General features: G+C 46.6%; 1 protein-coding gene across 1 annotated transcript in view; it reads left to right on the top strand.

Annotated features, from left to right (window-relative positions):
- The window catches only part of LOC109869689 (plexin-A2), a 306,452-nt gene that overhangs the window by 21,542 nt on the left and 262,955 nt on the right, over positions 1–21,955 (top strand).

Raw genomic sequence — 21,955 nt, 5'->3', positions numbered from 1 at the left:
GTGACTAGTCTGGTCTGGGGCTGGGTGACTAGTCTGTTCTGGGGCTGGGTGACTAGTCTGTTCTGGGGCTGGGTGACTAGTCTGTTCTGGGGCTGGGTGACTAGTCTGTTCTGGGGCTAGGTGACTAGTCTGTTCTGGGGCTGGGTGACTAGTCTGTTCTGGGGCTGGGTGACTAGTCTGTTCTGGGGCTGGGTGACTAGTCTGTTCTGGGTGCTGGGTGACTAGTCTGTTATGGGGCTGGGTGACTAGTCTGTTCTGGGGCTGGGTGACTAGTCTGGTCTGGGGCTGGGTGACTAGTCTGGTCTGGGGCTGGGTGACTAGTCTGGTCTGGGGCTGGGTGACTAGTCTGGTCTGGGGCTGGGTGACTAGTCTGTTCTGGGGCTGGGTGATTAGTCTGGTCTGGGGCTGGGTGACTAGTCTGGTCTGGGGCTGGGTGACTAGTCTGGTCTGGGGCTGGGTGACTAGTCTGGTCTGGGGCTGGGTGACTAGTCTGTTCTGGGGCTAGGTGACTAGTCTGTTCTGGGGCTAGGTGACTAGTCTGTTCTGGGGCTAGGTGACTAGTTTGTTCTGGGGCTAGGTGACTAGTCTGGTCTGGGGCTGGGTGACTAGTCTGTTCTGGGGCTGGGTGACGAGTCTGTTCTGGGGCTGGGTGACGAGTCTGGTCTGGGGCTGGGTGACTAGTCTGTTCTGGGGCTGGGTGACTAGTCTGTTCTGGGGCTAGGTGACTAGTCTGTTCTGGGGCTAGGTGACTAGTCTGGTCTGGGGCTGGGTGACTAGTCTGTTCTGGGGCTAGGTGACTAGTCTGGTCTGGGGCTGGGTGACTAGTCTGTTCTGGGGCTAGGTGACTAGTCTGGTCTGGGGCTGGGTGACTAGTCTGTTCTGGGGCTAGGTGACTAGTCTGGTCTGGGGCTGGGTGACTAGTCTGTTCTGGGGCTGGGTGACTAGTCTGTTCTGGGGCTGGGTGACTAGTATGTTCTGGGGCTGGGTGACTAGTCTGTTCTGGGGCTAGGTGACTAGTCTGTTCTGGGGCTGGGTGACTAGTCTGGTCTGGGGCTGGGTGACTAGTCTGGTCTGGGGCTGGGTGACTAGTCTGGTCTGGGGCTGGGTGACTAGTCTGGTCTGGGGCTGGGTGATTAATCTGGTCTGGGGCTGGGTGACTAGTCTGGTCTGGGGCTGGGTGACTAGTCTGTTCTGGGGCTGGGTGACTAGTCTGTTCTGGGGCTGGGTGACTAGTCTGTTCTGGGGCTGGGTGACTAGTCTGTTCTGGGGCTGGGTGACTAGTCTGTTCTGGGGCTGGGTGACTAGTCTGTTCTGGGGCTGGGTGACTAGTCTGTTCTGGGGCTGGGTGACTAGTCTGTTCTGGGGCTGGGTGACTAGTCTGGTCTGGGGCTGGGTGACTAGTCTGGTCTGGGGCTGGGTGACTAGTCTGTTCTGGGGCTGGGTGACTAGTCTGGTCTGGGGCTGGGTGACTCGTCTGGTCTGGGGCTGGGTGACTCGTCTGGTCTGGGGCTGGGTGACTAGTCTGGTCTGGGGCTGGGTGACTAGTCTGTTCTGGGGCTGGGTGACTAGTCTGTTCTGGGGCTGGGTGACTAGTCTGGTCTGGGGCTAGGTGACTAGTCTCGTCTGGGGATAGGTGACTAGTCTGGTCTGGGGATAGGTGACTAGTCTGGTCTGGGAATAGGTGACTAGTCTGGTCTGGGGATAGGTGACTAGTCTGGTCTGGGGATAGGTGACTAGTCTGGTCTGGGGATAGGTGATTAGTCTGGTCTGGGGATAGGTGATTAGTCTGGTCTGGGGATAGGTGATTAGTCTGGTCTGGGGATAGGTGACTAGTCTGGTCTGGGGATAGGTGATTAGTCTGGTCTGGGGCCGGGTGATTAATCTGGTCTGGGACTGAGGAAGCAGAGAGTGGTGCTTCTGAGGGTCCTGGTCCCAGGCTTGCAGTTAGACCATCCCAGTGTCAGTGCAGTGGACTGGCCTCCTGTCTACAGCCCCAGTCTTAGTCTCAGTGGCCTTGCGTCTGCGTCCAGAGCCCCCATTCCCATGCGGAGCAGTGGCCTTCTATAGTGTCTACTCTGCAGTCCCAGTCTCAGTGGCCTTCTATAATGTCTACTCTGCAGCCCCAGTCCCAGTCTCAGTGGCCTTCTATAATGTCTACTCTGCAGCCCCAGTCCCAGTCTCAGTGGCCTTCTATAGTGTCTACTCTGCAGCCCCAGTCCCAGTCTCAATGCAGTCCTGTCTGCAGCCCAAGGCCCCAGGCCTCTGTGAAGCCCCTCTGTTTGTTGCTGAAGGCCTCTCCCAGACAGGCCAGGACAGGGGAGAGATGGATCAGCATGTTATAGGGCTGTAGGATATCCTGTATGTTTATAGAGGAACTTTGAGGAGCGTGGTTCACTGTAAACACAACATTAACCCTGCTGGGAGGGAGGCTGGGAGGGAGTCTCCCACAGAGAACACAGGCTATTGTACTGCTTCTATACAGGCCATGACTGGCCGTGAATGTGTCTGACACTCAGAAGAACTACGGCAAAGGAAAACAACGGTCATAGTCATCGTTGACTTGCTAAAGGGCATATAGTCAGACATGATAGCTGTAATAAACACTGAATCCGGTGTATTTGTCCTGCATAACAATCATCCTCTATAATAGAATTCGCAGTAAATGGATGAACCTGTTTGACCCTGGCAGAACGTTGTTGTCTTTGAGCCTACCACGGTGTACAGCTTTGCTACGATGGTGATAGCCAGGCTGACGTGACGACAGTCCTGTCTGCTGTGTGTACCAGGCCAGCTATGTCAGCCCAGGCAGGCAGCAATGATCGCTATCAGCCAGTCTCACTCCAATGTTAATTGGATTGGCAGTTAATTGATTAGTAGCATGGGGATAGATAGAGAGAGGGAGATAGAGGGGGAGAGCTGTGGCTGGCCCAGCAGGCATGGTTGGCTGGGTAGCGGTGGGAGAGTGGACCATGTTGCCTATGACTGCTGCAGAGGAGAGAGCAAATGCCCCCCGGCCACTGCTCCAAACAGGGGAAGGAGAGAGCTCAGCTTGTGTGTGGGGGTACAACAGGAAACAATGGACTCCCAGGTTGTTTCCTTTAGGAGGCCAGACAGAGCATGGTGCAGAATTGCATGTGCTGTCTCTCTCTACTGCAAGGACGAGGAGGAGTATGTTTACTAGGGAATCTGGGCAGAGGACCGGCGTCCTGCTGTGGTTCCAGTGGCTGGGTCTTAGTGTGGAGTATATCCCTATACTCAGAGCCAGTGTGATTACAGAGCAAGGCCCTACTATCACACACAGACACATATTTGAAACAGCAGCACTAAGAATGGAAGGGATTATTTGGACTGGCGCTCTCTGTCGTTTTCCCTCACAGTTGCAGTCTTATGTAAGCGTAATGGATTTTTGTGTTACTGTTTGGCGCCAGCCGACTGACTGAAATAGGCCTCCCATTCAGTGCTGACTGTTGGCTTCATTATGTAAGGCTTGAAATGAGACTGTATGCATTTAGACCAAAATGGTAGGTGTACCAGCAACCAACCAACTCTCTTGTTTTTCTCGCTTTACCTCTTCCGTTTTCGCTCCCACTCAACCCACATACAGCTCCATGTAGTGGTTCTTAACAGGGATTTGGATGTGATTATTTGACAGAAGGTTGGGTTGAGCGTGCTGTTGTGTGATTGGCCAGCTGCAGAGCAGAGTGGAACAGAACGGGGTCAGAGAGGTGTTCTCCAGAGCAGGGCTCATTCAGACCACCCCGGCCCAATGGCCCACTGGGAGAGTTTGTTGAGAGAGAGAGAGAGAGAGAGAGAGAGAGAGAGAGAGAGAGAGAGAGATACCTACGCAGGTATGCATACACACACACCTACGCAGGTATACACACACACACAAACTCACCAGGTAGCCCCTGGACTTACACTGACCTGTGTCTAACTCTCTGACCCTGGCCATGTGCTCTCTCCCTCACTACAGCTGATTCCCTCTGGTGTTACTCAGCACTGAGTTAGTATTTATGTCATCTGATGTTAGCTAGACCCAACCCGCTGAGACATTATTTCAAGTCTGGTCCACACAGGACCGGCAGGATACACAAGGCCTTGCTAAGCCCAGTCAAGCCAATTCCCCTTGCTCTGCCCCTAGCTCCTGCTGCCTAATGCTACACACCAAGTTACTGTACTCTCTCCTTATAAGGATGGTTTTTAGCACATCTCACACAGACCATATTATTTAGTAGAAAACCCATGCTTTAGCTCCCCATTTACAGTTTTTTATTTTTTTACCATCGCTAGGACTAATTTCTCAATACTTAGGTTACTATTTTCAAAACTCTTCACACAGTTCTCCTTACCAACTTTCAGCTTGTCAGAGCAGTTCATTTCACATCCAAAATGCACTAAAACTACCAAAACACTTCATACATGTCTCAAATCAACTCGTTCTTCCATAACACTAGCAAAGGCTGTCACCCACAACAAGCACACTTGTCACTCATAAAACAACGACCTAAACAACACTAACAACAGGTAGCATTACACAATGTTTTCTTTACAAAACAAGAATGACACCTCTCTACTGTTTAGAATCCACTTCAGTTTATGTTACAGGAATGTATCGGACATGGTGCAATATGCTTCAATGTGTTTTATGTCATTCTTTGGCATTGAGTTATTCCAAAATAGATTAAATTGTATATACACCATCAACCGATACAGATACAGTAGCAATTGCTAGTCAACCCTGTCTTCTGCAATTGGCCACAGGTTCTCATCCACATCACATCCTATGTCATCTTGGGCAATACACATAGGAAAGAATCTATTGGCCTGGTCCACCCCTGGCAATCTTCTGCAGATATTTCCAGGCATCCAGCATTCATTGCGTCCAGGAGGGACATTTGATCATTTGTATGGTGATCATTGACCTTCCACCTCCATGAGGAAAATAATTCCTCTATGGGGTTGAGGAATGGAGAGTAAGGTGGGAGGAAAAGTGGCACCATCCTGGGATGGGCTGAAAACCACTCTGTGAACTTAAGTTTAACAGTTTTAAAAAGAGTATGTTAAACATGTGCAAATTGGCCTGTAGGTACATAGAGTATTGGTGATGGTTGTGTCTGAGTGAGAAAAACATTTATGAAATTTGAAAGATGTAGTCACTGAATGCATTTTGTGCCAAAGCAAAGAAAAATGATCCACAGTTTAGCCCACAGACTGCTGTTGTGCTCACTGTGTGAAGAGTTGAGAAAAATTGACCTAAGTATTGAGAAATGGGTCCTAGCGATTGTAAATTGTTTTCCTCCAGAAATGTAAAGGTAACTGTGATTTGATGACAGTAAATTATTACAAACAACTACAAATGTGTATTCTTTAAATTATAACGCAGGTGCTCAGAGGCTGTTCCTATAAAACTCTATATTCTAGTTAACACTTTAAACAGTGCATTCATGCTTGTTAGACTTTTATTCACATTACTTTCCAAACTGCTAAATAAGAGACATTGGATGATATCAGTCTACAGAGGATATACAGTATATTCCATCAAATATGTATAGTGTGTAATAGAGGTCGACCGATATTGATTTTTCAACACCGATACCGATTATTGGAGGACTAAAAAAGCCGATACCGATTAATCGGCCGGTTTTTATTTATTTATTTGTAATAATGACAATTACAACAATAATGAACACTTATTTTAACTTAATATAATACATCAATAAAAATCAATTTAGCCTCAAATAAATAATGAAACATGTTCAATTTGGTTTAAATATCGCAAAAACAAAGTGTTGGAGAAGTAAAAGTGCAATATGTGCCATGTAAAAAAGCTAACGTTTGAGTTCCTTGCTCAGAACATGAGAACATATGAAAGTTGGTGGTTCCTTTTGACATGAGACTTCATTATTCCAAGGTAAGAGGTTTTAGGTTGAAGTTAATATAGTATTTATAGGACTATTTCTCTCCATACCATTTGTATTTCATATACCTTTGACTATTGGATGTTCTTATAGGCACTATAGTATTGCCAGCGTAACAGTATAGCTTCCGTCCCTCTCCTCGCCCCTACCTGGGCTCAAACCAGGAACACATCGACAACAGCCACACTCGAAGCAGCGTTACCCATCGCTCCACAAAAGCCACGGCCCTTGCAGAGCAAGGGGAATAACTACTCCAAGTCTCAGAGCGAGTGACGTTTGAAACGCTATTAGCGCACACCCAGCTAACTAGCTAGCCATTTCACATCGGTTACACCAGCCATTAGGCTGAAAGGCTTGAAGTCATAAACAGTGCTGTGCTTGCGAAGAGCTGCTGGCAAAACGCACAAAAGTTCTGTTTGAATGAATGCTTACGAGCCTGCTGCTGCCAACCATCGCCGAGTCAGACTGCTCTATCAAATCATAGACTTAATTATAAAATAATAACACACAGAAATACGAGCCTTTGTCATTAATATGGTAGAATCCGGAAACTATAATTTTCGAAAACAAACATTTATTATTCAGTGAAATACGGAACCGTTCGGTATTTTATCTAACGGGTGGCATCCATAAGTCTAAATATTCCTGTTACATTGCACAACCTTCAATGTAATGTCATAATTACGAAAACTTCTGGAAATTAGTTTGCAATTAGCCAGGCGGCCCAAACTGTTGCATATACCCTGACTCTGCATGCAATGAACGCAAGAGAAATGACCCAATTTCACCTGGTTAATATTGCCTGCTAACCTGGATTTCTTTTAGCTAAATATGCAGGTTTAAAAATATATACTTCTGTGTATTGATTTTAAACACCAATGCCTTTCTTATGGTTAGTTACAGTCGTCCAACGATTGTGCTTTTTTGCAAATGCGCTTTTGTTAAACCATCCCACAGCGCTGCATCGATTATATGCAATGCAGGACACGCTAGATAAACGAGTAATATCATCAACCATGTGAAGTTAACTAGTGATTATGATGGATTGATTGTTTTTTATAAGATAAGTTTAATGCTAGCTAGCAACTTACCTTGGCTTCTACTGCATTTGTGTAACAGGCAGGCTCCTTGTGGAGTGCAATGAGAGGCAGGTGGTTAGAGCGTTGGACGAGTAAACTGTAAGTTCGCAAGATTGGATCCCCCAAGCTGACAAGGTGAAACTCTGTCGTTCTGCCCCTGAACAAGGCAGTTAACCCACCATTCCTAGGCCGTCATTGAAATAAGAATGTGTTCTTAACTGACTTGCCTAGTTAAATAAAGGTATAAAGAAGAAAACAAGAAAAATCGGTGCCCAAAAATACTGATCATCTTTCAACCCCTTTTTTCATTAGGCCCCACACCACTGACTTTCAAAGCACAGGGATTATACATCATATGAGACATGATGCAGGAATGGTTAAGAGTTGTCCCGTTGATGAAACGTGTATGCTGTCAATCAAACAGCCTAATGTAATTCCTATCTCCTCCTTCTTTACTCCCCTCTTTCTACGTCTTCTCGTTACAATTCAGATGTTTGGAAATCAGCCTGGCTAATAGAAACCTGAAGCACACGGGCTGACATACAGCTCTGATGACAAGACACCAGTGGTATGTCTGTCCCATCTCGCTATGGATGCTTCAAACTTAATATGACTGGTGCAAGCGGGTTGTTGGTTTGTTTAATTGGGGGATGGTGTGTCCGTATTGTGTGTGTACGTGTAAACGTGTGTATATGTGCCTGTGTGTGTGTGTGTGTGTGTGTGTGTGTGTGTAGGTGTAAACGTGTGTGTATATGTGCCTGTGTATGTGTGTGTGTGCATGTGTGCGTGTGTGTATGTGTTTTGAGGAGGAGTTGCAGTGGGCGGGGGAACACGAGACATTAGAATAACAATGATATTGTAATCTCTCTCTGAGGATGTCGTAGTAGTTTTGAGGCGTAATGCCATTGAGCACTTATTGAAGCAAAGCTTAAGTTGAGAGTGAAGCAGCCAGGGTGCTGGGGTGCCTCGCTGAGTCTCGGCAGGACGTGGGTTAAAGGGGAAGATTAGATGCACACACCCTTGTTTGCATTCAAGGATAAAGCTTGTATGAATGCTGACGCTCGCTAATTCTTCTGTTGCGTTGACAAGGACATGGCTTGTTCTGTGGATGACATCAAAGTGTGAGGGCTTTAGTAGACTTTGATACGATTCAGAGTCAAATCTATGTAATAACATTGCGGAGGCTGCTGTGGTTGGTTAGCGCTGTGACTGGCTTCAGTAGACCCAGACAGTGACCTCAGCCTTAACACTAGAACCCCCTGGCCTCTCAGCCTATCAGTACCCGCTAGAGAATGTTGCCAGGCGTCACTTTAGCATATGCATCAGATGCATATCAAACTGCAAACATGCTTGATTTGTCCACTGTTCTGAGCAGGCTAGTCTTCTTTGTAATCAACTTGACTGCCAGGGAAATTGATGTGAAGATGTCTTTCTGCCTTTGCCCATGTAGAACACAGTGAGTCTCAAAACTAGGGATGTTTTTTTTTCCAGAAATGTTCCGGTAAATGTTTTCAGCACTCACAACAAGCAACCTCTGACCTCTGTTAAACTCTGCATCCACTTTTGTCAGAGGTCAAGTGAAGGTCAAGCAAATCGTAGAGAAAGCAGACTGTATTGCAATCATCTCTGATGGGTGGTCGAATGTTCGTGGGCAAGGAATAATTAACGACATCATCTCCACCCCTCAACCTGTATTCTACGAGAGCACAGACACAAGGGACAACAGACACTGGTTTCTACATTGCAGATGACTTGAATGCAGTCATCAATGACCTTGGACCACAGAAGGTATTTGCACTGGTGACAGACAATGCTGTGAACACGAAGGCTGCTTGGTCTAAAGTGGAGGAGTCCAACCCTCACATCACACCCATTGGCTGTGAATCTGCTCTTCAAGGACATCATGGCACTGAAAACAATGGATACACTCTAGAAGAGAGCCAAGGAAATGGTTAGGTCATAAAGTTATAGCAGCAATCTACCTCACCAAGCAAAGTGAGAAGAATAAGAGCACCACATTGAAACTGCCCAGCAACACCCTTTGGGGTGGTGTTGTCATCATGTTTGACAGTCTCCTGAAGCGGAAGGAGTCTCTCCAAGAAATGGCCATATCACAGTCTGCCGATATGCACAGCCCCATCAAGAGGTTCCTCCTGGATGATGCATTTTGGGAGAGAATGGTAAGCTGCCTGATACTCCTGAAACCTATAGCAGTAGCCATTGCACGGATTGAGGGAGGCAATGTCATCCTGTCTGATGTTCAGACTCTGCTTGCAGATGTAAGAGAAGAAATCCGTACGGCCCTGCCCACATCACTGTTGCTCCATGCAGAGGAAACTGCAGTTCTGAAATGCATCAAAAAGCACGAAGACTTCTGCCTGAAGCCCATACATGCATACATACATACATACACACTGCAGCGTACATGTTGGACCCCAAGTATGCTGGCAAGAGCATCTTGTTTGGTGCAGAGATCAACAACGCTTATGGTGTCATCACTACCGTGTCTCGCCACCTTGGCCTGGATGAGGGCAAGGGTCTTGGCAGTCTGGCGAAGTACACTTCCAAGCAAGGGCTTTGGGATGGAGATGCAATATGGCAGTCATGCCAACATATCTCATCAGCCACCTGGTGGAAGGGACTTTGTGGATCTGAGGCTCTTTCCCCTGTTGCCTCCATCATCCTCCAAATCCCACCAACATCAGCCGCCTCGGAGCGCAACTGGTCCTTATTTGGGAACACACAAGCCAAAGCACGCAACAGGCTGACCAATACAAGGGCTGAAAATTATGTGGCCATCCGGGCAAATTTGAGGCTTTTTGAGCCTGACAACAAGCCATTCTCAACAAGGTTGGAAAGTGACAGTGAAGATTGGAAGGATTTAATAATATGCAATTATGTCTACTTATGAGAAGGTAAAATGTTTCTGTTTCTGTCTCCATACGATATGGTAAACATATCCAATGCAAAAAAACATCTATATTTAAATGGTAGTATTATTCATTTGCATATATTTCCCTTAATTTCCATATGTTCCCGTTAATTCTAATATATTCCCGTTAATTCTGACGGAAAGTTTCCACCTCTGAATATTCCCCAAAATGTGCAACCCTACTCAAAACCACAGTCTCAGACAGTTGCTCACCCGCTGGCCTGGTTTCAACTTTCCCCAGATATGGAAAGCAATTGAGCAAGTACAAAACATGCACCATTATCCGTTTCTATTTGGTTTCTATCAGCCATTCATCCATTGACGACAGAATAGCAGATTGTAATTTTATGTTACTAGTTTTTGCTTAGTAGCCCGAGCCAAACTGCAGAATATGCTCTTTCAGATACTATATAGAAATCACAATGTTTTACCTGATGATGTTTGACTCTGAAGGCGGATTTGATCAAGCGAAGCTCCTTTCCCTGCATCTGTCAATTACAAGATGCGCCCATCTCTTCATGCACAATTTGACAACTAATTGCCCTAATATTGTCACTCATCAGATTATTCTCAATGTAATCTTGCCTATAGGCTAACTCTTATTATGTGTAATATTATTTTCGGTGTAGTTTATATGTAGTGTCAATGGGCCGGCTGTGCAGGCTGACTGGCATCGTCGGTTTCCCACTCATCAACTTGGATAGAGTCAAGGATATATTTTGCATGCATTATACTAAAGGCCCGCTGCAACACATAGCATGTTTTCGTTTCCCTTACAATCAATTGGATTGGTAATAGAGTTGTACTAAATAAAACAGGCCCATAACAGCTTATTTTTGACAAAGTAAAGCGTAAAAGTGAAGGGGATCAAACTGCCATGCAGTCAAATGATTAACTTGAGCGCCAACACTGATAAATAGGCATAATACAAGCTCATCATTACTCTATTGTCTTTCTAGATGAAATCAGCCTCTTCATCGTTCAGTTAGGTCTCATTTTAAATTAGATTATTAAGTAGGGTGCACAATTATCGCCCATTCATCCATTTGTCATTCATTCAGTGAGGAGAGAGAGATGCATTAGAGCCTGGCTGGGGACCAACGTCCGACAGCACATTGTCTTGGAGCCTGGCTGGGTACCAACGTCCTACAGGACATTGTCTTGAAGCCTGGCTTTGTACCAACATTCTACAGCACATTGTCTTGGAGCCTGGCTGGGTACCAACGTCCTACAGGACATTGTCTTGGAGCCTGGCTGGGTACCAACGTCCTACAGGACATTGTCTTGGAGCCTGGCTGGGGACCAATGTCCGACAGCACATTGTCTTGGAGCCTGGCTGGGTACCAACGTCCTACAGGACATTGTCTTGGAGCCTGGCTGGGTACCAACGTCCTACAGCACATTGTCTTGGAGCCTGGCTGGGTACCAACATCCTACAGCACATTGTCTTGGAGCCTGGCTGGGTACCAACGTCCTACAGGACATTGTCTTGGAGCCTGGCTGGGTACCAACGTCCTACAGGACATTGTCTTGGAGCCTGGCTGGGGACCAACGTCCGACAGCACATTGTCTTGGAGCCTGGCTGGGTACCAACGTCCTACAGGACATTGTCTTGGAGCCTGGCTGGGTACCAACGTCCTCCAGGACATTGTCTTGGAGCCTGGCTGGGGACCAACGTCCGACAGCACATTGTCTTGGAGCCTGGCTGGGTACCAACGTCCTACAGGACATTGTCTTGGAGCCTGGCTGGGTACCAACGTCCGACAGCACATTGTCTTGGAGCCTGGCTGGGTACCAACGTCCTACAGCACATTGTCTTGGAGCCTGGCTGGGTACCAACGTCCTACAGCACATTGTCTTGGAGCCTGGCTGGGTACCAACGTCCTACAGCACATTGTCTTGGAGCCTGGCTGGGTACCAACGTCCTACAGCACATTGTCTTGGAGCCTGGCTGGGTACCAACGTCTTACAGGACATTGTCTTGGAGCCTGGCTGGGTACCAACGTCCTACAGGACATTGTCTTGGAGCCTGGCTGGGGACCAACGTCCGACAGCACATTGTCTTGGAGCCTGGCTGGGTACCAACGTCCTACAGGACATTGTCTTGGAGCCTGGCTGGGTACCAACGTCCGACAGCACATTGTCTTGGAGCCTGGCTGGGTACCAACGTCCTACAGCACATTGTCTTGGAGCCTGGCTGGGTACCAACGTCCTACAGCACATTGTCTTGGAGCCTGGCTGGGTAACAACGTCCTACAGGACATTGTCTTGGAGCCTGGCTGGGTACCAACGTCCTACAGGACATTGTCTTGGAGCCTGGCTGGGTACCAACGTCCTACAGCACATTGTCTTGGAGCCTGGCTGGGTACCAACATCCTACCGCACATTGTCTTGGAGCCTGGCTGGGTACCAACATCCTACAGCACATTGTCTTGGAGCCTGGCTGGGTACCAACATCCTACAGCACATTGTCTTGGAGCCTGGCTGGGTACCAACATCCTACCGCACATTGTCTTGGAGCCTGGCTGGGTACCAACATCCTACAGCACATTGTCTTGGAGCCTGGCTGGGTACCAACATCCTACAGCACATTGTCTTGAAGCCTGGCTGGGTACCAACGTCCTACAGGACATTGTCTTGGAGCCTGGCTGGGTACCAACGTCCTACAGGACATTGTCTTGGAGCCTGGTTGGGTACCAACGTCCTACAGCACATTGTCTTGGAGCCTGGCTGGGTACCAACGTCCTACAGCACATTGTCTTGGAGCCTGGCTGGGTACCAACATCCTACAGCACATTGTCTTGGAGCCTGGCTGGGTACCAACGTCCTACAGCACATTGTCTTGGAGCCTGGCTGGGTACCAACATCCTACCGCACATTGTCTTGGAGCCTGGCTGGGTACCAACATCCTACAGCACATTGTCTTGGAGCCTGGCTGAGTACCAACGTCCTACAGCACATTGTCTTGGAGCCTGGCTGGGTACCAACGTCCTACAGCACATGGTCTTGGAGCCTGGCTGGGTACCAACGTCCTACAGCACATTGTCTTGGAGGGTTAGGTTAGGAATAAGTGTGAAAAGAACTGGGTAAAAAGGCTCTAAACACTTTTCTGGTTGTGATAAATACAATCTGACAAATGAGCAGTGTAAAATACAAACATTTAGGAAACACCAGGGAAGGAGCAGACGTCACTTTTTTGGGGGCACATTTATTGTATTTACAAAAAAGAAACGTCAGTGGCCGTTGAGAGTTTGGAAGAGTTATTGCATATATTATTGTGACCTTTTGTTCGTTTTGTACTTGGGTAATGTTTTTTTTTTGTCTATTCGGACACACAATGTACTGTTTGGTCAACAGTAGGGATTCTTCCATAAAGCCTTTGTTGTCATACAAGTAGAAACAACTCGTTTTCATGGACATTTTTCAATTGAGAAATACTACACCAAACATCTTAGCTAGATGTAAAATTACTCGACTAAGATCTCCCCGGCGAAAACATCAAAAGTAATGACATATTCCTTGAGTTATCTTAGATTAAATCTGACTATTTTGTGGAAGTGTATACTGGCTACGGCGTTTCAAAATGGACAAACAGTACTTTTAAGGTCTTTTAAGGGAGTATGCTCTCTTCGGGTTCGCCTAGACGACTGTGGCTAGCCACCAGCCGATCTGAAGCATGCTGACGCCTTTAGGGCAATACAGGAGGCCACTAGGCCATGGGCTTGTCACCAGAGCAGTGATATGGGTCACTAATAAAGATATTACCATGTCGAAACACTGGATGCAGAGTGCTCTGACTGAGTGCCCTTAGAGTGGCCCAGAGTGGACGTGTAATCATGGACAAGTGTAGAGTCATTTACTATGCTAAACCCCTAGTTCTTTTTCATTGGTAACTCAGAGCATGTCAATTGATACATAACAACAACAGCACTGGAAATTGGAAATTATAGTAGCCTAGTCTATGTTGTGCTTGTTGTAACAGCTTGATAGCAGTGTGTTTACTTTCATATTTCCTGCATGACCCAACATAGTTTTTTGGCATAAAAAAACATTTATTTCACTTTTTTAGCATTCTATCACAAAGAGCACAGCTTCAAATTAATTTAAAAAACAAACATTCCCCATCTCAAAAATCACTATAGTAGGTGCCTATAAAGTGTTAAATAAATTAACAGGGTTGACTGTAACAGGGCTGACCGTAATGGATTGACGACTTCATCTTAAATCAGCCATAAATTGTGACAGGAAGCTTGTTGTGTGCAACAGGGAGGGGCAATTGAATGTAAGCTTCACTAAAACATTTCGATTGTTAAAAATATTCTAGCCTGTCTACCTATGGGTAACAGGGTTGATGCGTTGTGCTCAACCTGCTCAGTTTTCCACCGCAAAACACCAGAAAATGGCCATAAAGTGTAGAACCAGCTCACCTGTTTTTACATTATGATTTGGCTATTAGATGTTCAATGTCTCTTGAAATATATATATATTTTAACGTTTTATTCAGTTCACGTAACAGGATTTACATTAAAATGAGGGACAGACATAAAGGAACCTCTAATCACATGAAATAAATAATAATTGTCAGAAATGACTTTGTCAAAGCAACAAAATAACAAGGGCTTTACAATGATGGTGAAAACTTGGAGAAAGTTTGGGGTTAAGTGGGTTAAAATCTTCCTAGAAGCCACATAGGGTTTTAAAATGCTATATTTGTGCTCAATTTCTACTTTAGGGACGAAAAAGGCATTCATTTCGTGAAACGACCCAGCCACAGACGTTAAGGAATAGGCCTCGCTGTTAGTTGAAGGATACATCCAACCTAATCTCTCCATAACACCAGTAGCACAGGCAGGAAAACAGTTCTCGTGGTTAGTGAGGGTGTTATCCCTCGCCGCCTCCTTTCTTCATTTCCTATTTTCCTCTCCTCTACTGTGCTTTTCCCCTGTGGTGGGCTGGATGGCTGGATATGATAGGTTTAGTGTTATTGGAAACAGACAGGGGTTGGCACAGAGACCGTTACAACCACTGCAGTCACATTCAACTCCTGTAGCTATGAGAAAGAGGAACTTACACATTTAAGTACTGTCCTCAACTCCTCTCTTTGTCTCTATATTGGCACCCTATTCCTTATGCAGTGCACTATATAGGGAATTAGGGTAGCATTTCAGACGGAACCAGTCAATGCTCCTTTAAGGAGACAAAGGAACGCAGATATATACAGTGGGGAGAACAAGTATTTGATACACTGCCGATTTTGCAGGTTTCCTACTTACAAAGCATGTAGAGGTCTGTACTTTTTATCATAGGTACACTTCAACTGTGAGAGAAGGAATCTAAAATCTAAAATTTGATACATCAGAAAAGCAGAACTTAATAATTGGTACAGAAACCTTTGTTTGCAATTACAGAGATCATACGTTTCCTGTAGTTCTTGACCAGGTTTGCACACACTGCAGCAGGGATTATGGCCCACTCCTCCATACAGACCTTCTCCAGATCCTTCAGGTTTTGGGGCTGTCGCTGGGCAATACGGACTTTCAGCTCCCTCCAATTATTTTCTATTGGGTTCAGGTCTGGAGACTGGCTAGGCCACTCCAGGACCTTGAGATGCTTCTTACGGAGCCAATCCTTAGTTGCCCTGGCTGTGTGTTTCGGGTCATTGTCATGCTGGAAGACCCAGCCACGACCCATCTTCAATGCTCTTACTGAGGGAAGGAGGTTGTTGGCCAAGATCTCGCGATACGTGGCCCCATCCATCCTCCCCTCAATACGGTGCAGTCGTCCTGTCCCCTTTGGAGAAAAGCGTCCCCAAAGAATGATGTTTCCACCTCCATGCTTCACGGTTGGGATGGTGTTCTTGGGGTTGTACTCATCCTTCTTCTTCCTCCAAACACGTCGAGTGGAGTTTAGACCAAAAAGCTCTATTTTTCTCTCATCAGACTACATGACCTTCTCCCATTCCTCCTCTGGATCATCCAGATGGTCATTGGCAAACTTCAGACGATCCTGGACATGCGCTGGCTTGAGCAGGGGGACCTTGCATGCGCTGCAGGATTTTAATCCATGACGGCATAGTGTGTTACTAATGGATTTCTTTGAGACTGTGGTCCCAGCTCTCTTCAGGTCATTGACCAGGTCCTGCCATGTAGTTCTGGGCTGATCCCTCACCTTTCTCATGATCATTGATGCCCCACGAGGTGAGATCTTGCATGGAGCCCCAGACCGAGGGTGATTGACCATAATCTTGAACTTCTTTCATTTTCTAATAATTGCGCCAACAGTTGTTGCCTTCTCACCAAGCTGCTTGCCTATTGTCCTGTAGCCCATCCCAGCCTTGTGCAGGTCTACAATTTTATCCCTGATGTCCTTACACAGCTCTCTGGTCTTGGCCATTGTGGAGAGGTTGAGGTCTGTTTGATTGAGTGTGTGGACAGGTGTCTTTTATACAGGTAACGAGTTCAAACAGGTGCAGTTAATACAGGTAATGAGTGGAGAACAGGAGGGATTCTTAAAGAAAAACTAACAGGTCTGTGAGAGCCAGAATTCTTACTGGTTAGTAGGTGATCAAATACGTATGTCATGCAATGAAATGCAAATTAATTACTTAAAAATCATACAATGTGATTTTCTGGATTTTTGTATTAGATTCCGTCTCTCACAGTTGAAGTGTACCTATGATGAAACTTACAGACCTCTACATGCTTTGTAAGTAGGAAAACCTGCAAAATTGGCAGTGTATCAAATACTTGTTCTCCCGACTGTAACTGTTCTAACTCCTCAACAAGAGACGAGACATAACAGCAGAAACCCTCTCATTCAGTGGAGAAATAAAGACTAATGGACTAACCTCTCCCGCTAATCACTTTTTTTTAATAGTCTCCTCCCATAGAGAAGACCTTCCTTCAGGGGAGATTAAACGTTCTATTTTTAATACCAACATGCAAATGGCTGCTATCTCTGCTGCTGACGGTTCACTTTCTTTAACCCAATCACAAAAGTTTGTTCCAGGCGCGTTATAAACCTCGTAATTATTCTTAATTATGTCTTGAAGTTATTTGTTTGTTGTTTTTTTAACCCCAATTGGGCTCCTGTAGATTGTATCGTTTCACTTTTATTTAACCGTTTCAATTTCATGCTTTATATTAATCATTCAGGGAATAACGGAATTAATCAGAGCCATGAAATTCTGATATGTCATTTTTTCCCCTTCCCCACAACAATTAATTGGATTTAATCCGTAACTGGATTTTGGTTTATGTTCTTTATCTCCTGGAATACAATGTCTGTAAATATGAATTTAGGAGATCAAACAATTTTGACTGCATTGTTAAGGAGCTTAGTGTGGGGGAAGTCAAGAGGCACAAAGCAGAGGGAGTGAGAGAGGGAGGAGAGAGGGAGGGAGGAGGAGGGAGGAACGGCTGCTCTCTTCCAGCAGGGGAAGAGACTGGGGTTCAGAGCTATAGGCCTGCTCAGCTCACTGAAAGCATTCCACCAGAGCAGTCAGGTACTGTTTTGTTGGTCTGTTTTGTCATTGTCCTAGTTTCTCCTCTCCTCCCCTTGTCCTCCAGTGTGGCAAGCCCTCCACTTCTACAGATTAGCCTAGCTGCTACCATGTGCCCGCTGCTGGCCTGGCACTGCCCCCAAAGTTCGTACCCCAAAGGACGCCAACTGAGGGCACCACCAGCGTTCGGGTACAGGGACCAGGCAGGACACAGGCAGACGAGCTAACAGGCTTTGTCCAAAAGGCCTCCTTATCCCCTATATAGTGCACAAGCGACTCACTATAGTGAACTATTGCGCGCTAGCAGCTCTGGCCAGAAGTAGAGAGTTGACAGAAAGAGCTGACAGAGTGCAGCAGCCCTTTGGGTTAGCAAGGCACTCAGAGGCAGCAGCATGGGTGAGCTGTGCAGGCCAACATGCCGACTGTTTAATTATCAATGGGAAGCTTAAGAGAAACGCATTGCTCATTTCGAAACCATGATCACCGTTTCCAGTTCACAATGGTATGTTGTTGATGTCTTAGCTTCACTTCACATGGCCTGGCCAATACTTTTTCTGCCTGGAGACGAGTTGACTGTATGTCTTCTGGTGTCTGTTGGTTATTTTCCGGGTTGAACTAGTCAGGACATGCAGAGCAGGGTTCCCCAACTGGTGGTCTGCCTGGGATTTTATTTGGCCACCCAAGTTTTCTCAGCAAAACATTGTAAACATTTTTTTTAATTTTTTTTTTATTGTTGGACATAAATGACATAAAAGACTGTACAAACACCAGAAAATCAGCTCCAGTTGATTTCTATTTTGGAAATGTGTTCCAAGGTATTCCCACACATAATAGAGAGATACAGTATGTGATCGTATACAAATGTAAGCCAGGTTTGAATCATTCTGGTTTAGTTTGGGCCTCTTGCTGGCAATTTTCAATTTGCAAATGATTTGTAATTATCTTCCGGCCCGCGGCTGACTCTAGTTGAGGATCCCTGATGTAGAATAACAGTAGGACTATACAGTAGCTGTTTTACAACACACATCCAGCAGTGGTGGTCAGTCGGAAGACCTGTGCCTACACACTGACTAATGATGATGAGCTGGTAGATGAAATGGCATGGTTGACAAACACAGGACAGATTGACTCATCCAGGAAGCGGTTAATGCATTTAGTGAGCTGAGCAATCTGATGTTTTTTTGTGAGCTTGTCTGTGGGATGATGTAATTCCCACGTTAGCTGACGTGTGTCTTCACTCCAGTACATCTTTGTGCGTCGCTACAATTTACACGGTTGTAATGTGTCAACAAATCAAAGCTGACCCACAAACAAGGCTTGTTTAGAAAACAGATGGCTCAATGTGTCCGTGAGCAGACAAAGATGGCTCTGCATCGGGTGGAGTTGCTGTTTAACTGGTAGTCTCTCGTGACAGACAAATCGAGTAGCTGGCCAGCTGCACGCCGCCTGCACGCAAGAGTTGGGTCTGGGTCCGGAGATCAGGCCTGTTTGACACACTGGTAGCATTGGCGGTAAATTGAAAGAGGTGTTTTTACTATACAATGCTATTCCTACCGTTCATTATAGCTCAGAAGCAAATCAAGCCTGGACAAGAATGTCTCCATTGTAGCCTACAAATGCTACCACAGACTCAGCCAGGCGTATCACCCATGATGCCCCAAGGCCTCTCTAGGTCTAGGCTATCAGGTGACTGGCTCATGATTCACCACCACTAGCTCTTGCATGTTAATTGCTTCACGAGTTCCTGCTGTATATGTCTGCTAGCGAGGAGGAGAGAAAAGACGACGTGGCTTCAAACAAGAAAGCTACTAACAAGTGAAGTCAATCGTGCTATTCAAATCCCTTGGTTGGCAGCATAATGAGTCCCTACCCGTCAAGAGCAGCCAAAAGGAGGGGAAAACAGCATCAACACAGCTCCATTGCTTGGTACAGCTTCTCTTCCTGGTAGCTACATTAGCAGTTGACCTTTGAGACGTTATATATGGTTACCGTTCATTAATTCAGTCTCTTCTTCTGCTCCTGCTTCTTCTTCTTCTGCTTCTGCTTCAGTGCAGCTGCTTCTTCTTCTGCTCCTGCTTCTTCTGCTTCTGCTTCTGCTTCTTCTTCTGCTTCTGCTTCAGTGCAGCTGCTTCTTCTTCTGCTCCTGCTCCTGCTTCTTCTTCTTCTGCTTCTGCTTCTTCTTCTGCTTCTGCTTCAGTGCAGCTGCTTCTGCTCCTGCTCCTGCTTCTTCTTCTTCTGCTTCTTCTTCTGCTTCTGCTTCAGTGCAGCTGCTTCTTCTTCTGCTCCTGCTCCTGCTTCTGCTTCAGTGCAGCTGCTTCTTCTCCTGCTCCTGCTTCTTCTGCTTCTGCTCCTGCTTCTGCTTCAGGAAGAAGCACTTTGCCATTTGGGATGCACCTCTCCTCTGTTTTACTCTGCTCTGCTCTCTGCTCTGCTCTGCTCTCTGCTCTGCACCTCCATAGCACTACGCTCATACAAAGGAAGCAGCATGGCGGCTGCAGCCGTGGTTCAGTCAGGGTGGGCGGGCAGCGCAGGAAGTGGGCTTGACCCTGGTTTATAGCCTAGCCCAGCTCTTTTATGGGACACCTAAGAGCAGCCCACCCACCTCCAACACCTCAGCCCACCCCAGCACACGCAAGGCTAGGCCAGGCCAGGCCCCAGTGGCCCCTAGGAACTCACTGTTTATGGGCTGAGGGAGGGAGGTTGGTGGGAGGGACCCAGGATGACAGTTACCAGGTTTTGACAGCAGAGGGCTGGAGGAGGGAGGAGTGTGTGTAAGTGGAGAGGGACTGTAAATATATATGATGTATACCAGACCCACCTGAAGCACTGTAGATCGCCTCTATATCCCACCCCATCCAGACATATGCAAATGAGTAAATCAAAGAACCAGCTGATTAGTCCAGCCACATCTCTCTATTCTCGTCCTTGGCTTGATTCTCTCTGCTGCCCTCCCCTCTCTCCCGCTCTCCCTCACTGGCTGCTGTGAAATGCAAATGCGGAGTGTAACGAACGATGTAGGCTTGTGTCCGACACGTTTCACCCCCCTGGCGTCCCCACCGACACGCACACGGTCCCCAGCTACCTCGTCCAGCACGCCACTAATTACCCTTGTTGTAGCGCTATGCCTGATCATTCTTGATGTCACAATGCGCTGCGTCCATCGCTGCCATTGTCTCCACTTGTTAGCCCCTCACTGCCTGGCGTTGCTTGGTCCTGATGGAATAATACTGATCAAGGGAGAGAAAACACAGCATGGTATTGGATGCACTATTAAAACGAGGGAGAGAGGGAGAGGAGGGTGAGATGTGCATGTCGAACGGGGTCCTGATTCATTTAGGAAGGATTCTTCCGGAGCCAATGATTAATCCCTGCAGGATGTGATGGTGTCAGCGGTGGACAAAAAAAACAGAGTAACGTTGAATAATAATAATTAATAGATTCATATCCTGGTTGAACAGACAGAGACCTTAAAGAGCAGAGAGGGAGGGATGGAGAGAGGGGGGGGAGATAAGAAGGGTGGGGGTGGAGAAAAGCAGATAGGGGGAGAGAGAGAGGAGGGAGGGAGGGGTGTGAGAGAGGGAAGGAGAGAAGAAGGGAGGGAAGGAGGGAAAAGTGGGAAGATAAAACAGACAGAGGAGGGTTGCAAGCAGAGGATCTGTCTCCCAATTTGTTCTCACTTTGTTCCAGTAATAAGATCCAGACCTCCCCTCTACCGTAGACCAGATAATTAACTCCTGGGGATAAACTGTGAAGAGGGGCTCTCTCTTTCCCTCTGTCTCTCCCTTTCTCTACCCATCTCTCTCTCTTTCTCTCTCTCTCTCTGTCTCTTGATTTATAGCTTTGTGGTGGGGATGACATCTCTGCAGCCAGTCTGCAAAGCATTGTTGCATAAATTGCAAACTTTCCTTGATATATGTTTTCACAGTTAGATTGGAAATGAGTAGCAAAATGAGATGGCAATGCTTCCTTCCCAGAAATAGATTTAGGGTAATATGAGCCCAATACATGTATTTGACATTCCTTTTGTTTTTAGCTGTGCTGTACCCTCAAAAGTCTTTCTCTAGCTGGAGTACTTAAAACCTTGGTTTAAATGTCAAGACATTTTAGCCTCTTGCTTGTATTATTTGACCCATGGCATCTGTTCATTATAGCATTAAATAAGTGGCTCTGTGGAGCACTAGCCTGAAGTGTGCTTCTCTGATGTGTGGATGACACTAAGTAGTATGACTCATTTCACTGCATGGTGAGGCTTGATCTGTGAAATGTGGCGCCCTGGGCAGTCCATTGGTTTGTGGTGTTCTTAGCAACCCACTGTCTCAGTGTCTGAGGCCTGAAGCAGCTAGGCAGCAGGACTCAGGACTCAGGTCTCAGGTCATGCTAATTTCCGTTAGCCGTAACCTGCTCACTTTCCTTCATTGTCTTATCAGACCTCTCTTGTCCAGCAACTCCTCTGGAATGTAGCGATAAAGGTTTTCTCTCAGCATTCATTCTACTGTTCCCTAACTCATCGCCTTGGCCAGGGTGA

Source organism: Oncorhynchus kisutch, linkage group LG24 (assembly GCF_002021735.2).
Source record: "Oncorhynchus kisutch isolate 150728-3 linkage group LG24, Okis_V2, whole genome shotgun sequence".
Classification (NCBI taxonomy): domain Eukaryota; kingdom Metazoa; phylum Chordata; class Actinopteri; order Salmoniformes; family Salmonidae; genus Oncorhynchus; species Oncorhynchus kisutch.
The sequence above is the reverse complement of the archived record's forward strand: the minus strand, read 5'-3'. Positions and strand labels throughout refer to the sequence as shown.